This window comes from Mus pahari, chromosome 1, assembly GCF_900095145.1.
Source record: "Mus pahari chromosome 1, PAHARI_EIJ_v1.1, whole genome shotgun sequence".
Lineage (NCBI taxonomy): Eukaryota > Metazoa > Chordata > Mammalia > Rodentia > Muridae > Mus > Mus pahari.
In genome coordinates, this window is record NC_034590.1 from 73,635,331 (window position 1) to 73,641,544 (window position 6,214).

Sequence of the window (6,214 nt, forward strand, 5' to 3'; positions counted from 1 at the left end):
AAAAAAAAAAAAAAAAAAAAAAAAAAAAAAAAAAAAGTCCAAACAAAGCAATGAGACAGAAGTCTAGAAAAAGATCACTGAGTTCACTTTTAAAAAGTTTAATCTTTTATTTATTTATTTTACACTTCAGAGTTTATTCCCCTCCTGGTCCAATCTTCGACTGTTCCACATCCCCAACCTCCTCCCTACCCACAGAACTCAAAAAGGTCAACAAGCAGAAGGGCCCAAGTGAGGACACCTCACTCCCACTTGGGAGGGAGAAGAAAGCAATCACAATGGGGGAGGGAGAGATGAAGGAGGGAAAGTGGAGGGGGTGTGATAAGAGGGGAACCATATCTGGTATTGGGTGAGGGAAAAGGACTGAAGCCCGGAGGACCAGAAGAAAGAATGGAAACAGGCAACTTCAGGAGGTAGGAGGTTTTGGGAACCCTCCAGGATGCACCAGAGACCTGGGAGGTGAGAGACTCAGGACTCAAAGGGCAATACCTTAGATGAAATGCCCAACAGTAGAGAGAGGGAACTTATAGAGCCCACCTCCAGCAGGAAGACAGGGCATCAAGTGAGGGACGGGGTTGCCATCCCACAGTCACAACTCTGACCCATAATTGTTCCTGTCTGAAAGAACTGCAGGGATGGAAATGGAGAGGGAGGAGCCTGAGAAAAAGAAGGTCTAGCAACCGACCCAAAGTGGGATCCAGCTCAAGGGGAGGTTCCAAGGCCTGGCACTGTTCGGAGGCTTTGGAGTGTTCACAAAAAGGGACCTAGCATGACTGTCCTCCAAAAGACCCAGCAAGCAGCTGAAAGAGTCAGGTGCAGATGTTTACACCCAACCAATGGACAGAAGCTGATAACCCCTGTGGTTGAATTAGGGAAAAGCTGGAAGAAGCTGAGGAGGAGGGCAACCCTGTAAGAGGACCAGCAGTCTCAATTAACCTGGACCCCTAAGATCTCTCAGACACAGGACCATCAACCAGGCAGTGTATAACAGCTGATATGAGGCCCCCAGCACATATACAGAAGAGGACTACAGGTTCTGGGTTCAATCAAAGAAGATGCATCTAACCCTCAAGAGACTGGAGACCCCAGGGAGTTTAGAGGTCAGGTGGGGTGGGGGTGGGTGGGTGGTGGGGACATCCTCGTGGAGATGGAGTTCATTTTTTGTTGGCCATCTCCTGGTAGGCTTACATGTGGTTAATATATCAAGTGAGATTCCATTTCAGAGAACTAACTTTTCCTTTTTAAGTGGATATCATTTGAAGTGAGGTTTTAGGTTAGTGCTGGGACCCCTTCTGGTTTGAACCTGTGCAGGCCCTGTGCGTTCATTCTTGAGTTCATATGTACATTGCTCCTGTTAGTGTATGGAAGACATTATTTCCTTGGTGGCATCCATCCCCTTTGTCTGTTTCATCTCCTGTAGAGCCCCCTGAATCCTGAGGGGAAGGTTTTGATAAAGGCATCCCATTTAGGACTGACTATTCCAAAATCTCCTACTCTCTGCATACTATCCCACTGTGGACCTCTGTGTGATGGCCAAGCGAGGCTCCGATGTATGAGTATTGCAGAACGTCATTAAGAACCATTTTATTTCTATGTTCCTTAAGAAGAACAATAGTATTCGATTTTTCCCTGGGCCCATGGCCTAGCTAGTCTCATGTTCCTGGGAATTCCTGTATTTTGCAAAACAAATTTTGTTTTTAAAATAAGTTTAGATTTTCAAAAGGATATTAGAGACAATGAGAGTTTATATTATTTGACAGCCATTTCCCTGACCATTAGTACTTTTTTATTAGTGAAGAGCATGTTACACACTCAGAAGTCAATGTGAACTCATCAGTTTTTATCACTCAGATATCCTTATGTGTGTGTGTGTGTGTGTGTGTGTGTGTTTAACCTACTTACCCCCTCTTTAAATGTTAAAATTACATCAAGGCTGAAATCTAACCTCCTTCTTATACATTTTCAGATTGCAATGACGATTACTAAGTTAACTTACACTCCCATGCAGCAAGAAAGCTATTATACACAGAGCAGCCTGTAGTACCACGTTTTGTCTGTTACAAGCATAACAATTCTGATATGTAAATATTTACTGATTAAATAGAAGCACTAATGAGTCCAATGGAAAATATATATATTAAAAGCAAACATTTTGTAGATAAAAAATTAATATCAATAAGTTTAAGGCAAGTATCAACATCAAGAAATTTCTTCAATCCCCAAATTTCTTTTTAATATGAGTGTGTGCATCTACAAAAACAAAGGGAGATCCATCTGTCAGTTAATTAAATATCAACAAAGCTTTCCTAATGGAAATTCAAGAAACCTGTGCACATGATTCTGCCCCACTGGTTTTTCTCATCAGCTTTCAATGAGTTGTTTTGTTCTTGTTGAGCTCAGTTTTGTCTTTCTGAAGGCAGAATTTCCCTAAAACAGAATCAGGCTCTCAACTACTACCTGCATAAACAAAACTTTTTCTTTTATCACTATTAAAATCTAAGTGCTTAGGTTTCTCTACACAATGGTTATTTTCTTTTATCACTATTAAAATCTAAGTGCTTAGGTTTCTCTACCCAACAGTTATTAGTATTTGTTCAACCACAAACACTTATTTTACATTATTCACATTTATGTTTACATCTTATAGTCCTATTTTCATTTGGACAAGAATGTATAAATCATAATGACCTTCAGGACTTTTGGTCTCAGAAGCTGAGACATAGTGAAAAGCAGGGCAAACTACCCCGTGTGCTGGCTTATTGTTTCCCAGAGATATGCTGTCTGTTATTCCAACAGCCACAGAACTGGATTGATTATATTTTTCATTGTTTACTTCATCTCTTCTTTTAAATGTGTGTACATAAATACACCAAGGCCTAGGTAGAATACAGTGTGGATACTCTGAAAACATGAGTCTCTTCACAGAGGTCACTTTGGTATTTTACTAGTTATCTGCTGTTGCACAGCAGGAAAACCAGGAAAAGCCATGCATTTCCATTGAAGCACTGGGTCAAGATCTAGTTCTCTAATGAGCCTAAGTTGTGAGGGATGCAGCAGAGGTAGGAAGCCTTTTTGTTCTCGGTTGTTAAAGGTTGTTGGCCTTTCCCCCAAGGGCATCTGCTTCTTTCAGTCACTATGCCATCCTTCAACCAGAGCAGTGCCCAACACCATTCATTCTTCTTCATCACTGGCATTCCTGGTCTTGAGATCTCTCACAACTGGACTTCTATCTCTTTCTGTATGCCATCATTATCTCTGGGAATGGCATGATCCTCTTTGTCATCATTACTGAGACAACCCTGCCTGACCCATGCACTATTTCCTGTCCATGCTGTCCTTCACAGATCTGGATCTGTGCCTTTCCTTGTTAGTCACTATGTTGGCCACCATCTGACTTGTTGTTTGAGAAATTAGACTTTTTAAAAAAATATTTGATTTTTTGAACATTTGTATATTTATACAATGCCATTTGATCACATCCATTTAATATTACCTCCTTCTGACATCCCTAAGTGCCCTACTTACTCCTATATTTGGAAAGAATCTAAGAGATGAATGAGGAGGAATGTTGTGGTGAATTCTGGACAGGACATGCTGTTACACATATCAACTCATAGGAAGTATGGTTATGCACAAAACTTGCAATATGAATGGGAAAAGAGCTGCAAGGAAGAGAAGTCAGCTCGATGCCTGTATTGGCCAAATGTTGTTATTTATGTCTTCATATTCATGGACTCTTCATTTCTCTTAGTGATAGCCTTTGGATACTTCACTGTCATCTGCAGTTCACTGGGGTGTGCCGTGATCCCAACCCGGTCACACTTATTACAGTGGGCTTTGCACATGAGGACCATAGCTCCTGCTCTTTTACTCCTGCTCTTCAAGCATCTATATTTTTGCTGTAGCCACATGCATCCTCATTTTTATGCTCTGATCATCCACTCTGCTCTACAGTATATCCAGGGAGGGGTGGGAAAAGGTCCTTGGTGTTTGCTTGTCCCATCTCAGTGCTGCTGCCACCTCCTACAGTAACATAATCTGTTTGTCTGGTGCAGAGATTTGGGAAGCATGACCTTCCCTTTCTGTACATTTCCATTGTTGCTGTTTGTCTCTCATCCTCCGTAAATGAATCTTATAATTTAACATCATGATAGACATGGAAATCAGAGCCCCTGGAAAAGTTTTCCTTCACAAGCTATTTTAGGAAAGGTTTAGAATCATCCATCATTACATGCTATCTGACTCAAACTTGATTATTCACTAATGAAAATACTATACTATAGATTTTAAACTTTGCTAATAGATGTTTTTTACCCCCGTTTTTGATGATTTGGTAACTTACTGTCTATAAAGTCTTTGAATGTGGGTTTCTTTCTTAAGTTAATTAAAAAATATATGTTATTAGTTCTTTGAGATTTTTGTACATTTGTTCATATTCATAGCCCTTCTCCTACTCATTCTAGATAAGATAAAACCTTTACTTAACACAACTATGGGGCCAAGAATAAATGTATAGACAGGGCATGAGCCCTAGGGGAGGACCCACTTCTATTATTTTGTTAAAGGGACACAGTATAAAACTGACTCCTAATGACTTATTGTTATTCCCCAAATTACTAACACATCTCTCAACCTTTATCTGAGAAACTTGTGTTTGCAGTAGCTGATGATTAACACAGAGACCCACAAACAGCCAAGGTACAGAGAACAAGAGATTATAGGATGCTTAGCCCTAGTTTGCAGGTTTATTTAGACAGAAACTTCTTGTGCAGTTTTTCCCTCTGACAAATCTGTGCCTCATGTAATATACAACTATGATGCTTCAGCATGGAAAAATTAAATCACTCTTTGTAGTCACAGGCGTCTTACTGACTCTGGAATATAATATAATAACCCTCTGATGTTTCATATAATTAGATCCCTGGGTAAAGTCTAAGTTTTATTAATTCATAATTTGGTGGCATTGTTTGTTATTACAAACATAAATTACTTATGGTGGGAAATAAGCACAAAAATAAATTGTAACAAGAACAAAATAATACATTTCAAATTATAAAGTGCACTGAGGTCAATATTTGTATGAGTACGTTTCCAAAGGGGAAAATGACTCTAGATCTGAGTTTAACATAGGCAATTATTAAAATTGACCCTGTAACACATTAAATGTATAATTATTATAAGGTATTTGAATAGAATGAACTATACAAATATACTGAATTATGACATTGTATTTGACAGGTACATGCGTAAATGATTAGTAGTAAAAGTATTTCTGTCTGTTGTAATGCTTGCATTTGATATTTGTTTACTCTCTGGGTTTTTAACATTAGGGACAGGAGATTCTGTTTTGTTTTCTGTATTAGCAGTACTAAAACCTGAAATGTATTATACTTACAGTGCTTTATGAGAGAATTAATTTCATTAATTTATGAGGAGCAGATAGTAAGAGCCAGAGAAACAGAGAATCTTCTATGAGACTGTATCTTTTAGAAATGACTGGGAAGTTTCACCCATAAAACATACCTTAACAATATAGCCATATTGTTAAGACATATTGCCTATGCAAGTCCTGAAGAAATGTAGCACCAATAGACACATTAAATAGAAGGGGAAAATAGATACACTAACATGGTTTCATCCATAGGCAAAGAACTACACTCAACTAAAGAATTCTTAGAATCTTAGAAAGAGCTTTTTTCAGTAATGAGTCTACCAGTTTTTGTCCAGTACCAAATGGTCAGTCCTGAAATCATGTACATACAACAGTGATTTAATATACTGGTTGTATTTATATATTTAGTTAGACACATATTTATATGAAATAATAATGATTAAAGAAAAAGGGATTATGATTTTTGTCAGGGAGCAATGAAGAGGTATGTGGGAGGAATAGGAGGGAGAAATAAGATGGGGAAAGATGTAATTGTATCTTAATTTGATAAATAAAATAACAGAAAAAAATGATTTGGTTGTGGACAAAAGGTGAAAAGTTTCAACAAAATTATAAAATCTAATTTGGTACACAGGAGAGATACCTTTATCAACTGGGCCAGACACTAGTGTGGGGATGAGGAATGAGGTGACAGATATAGAAGCTGTTCCTATTTGGGGATATTTTTAAGGCATGGGTGAAAGAATTAGAATTCCAGTCTCTTCAGTGAAAGTATAAAGATAAATATTATATATATATATATATATATATATATATATATATATA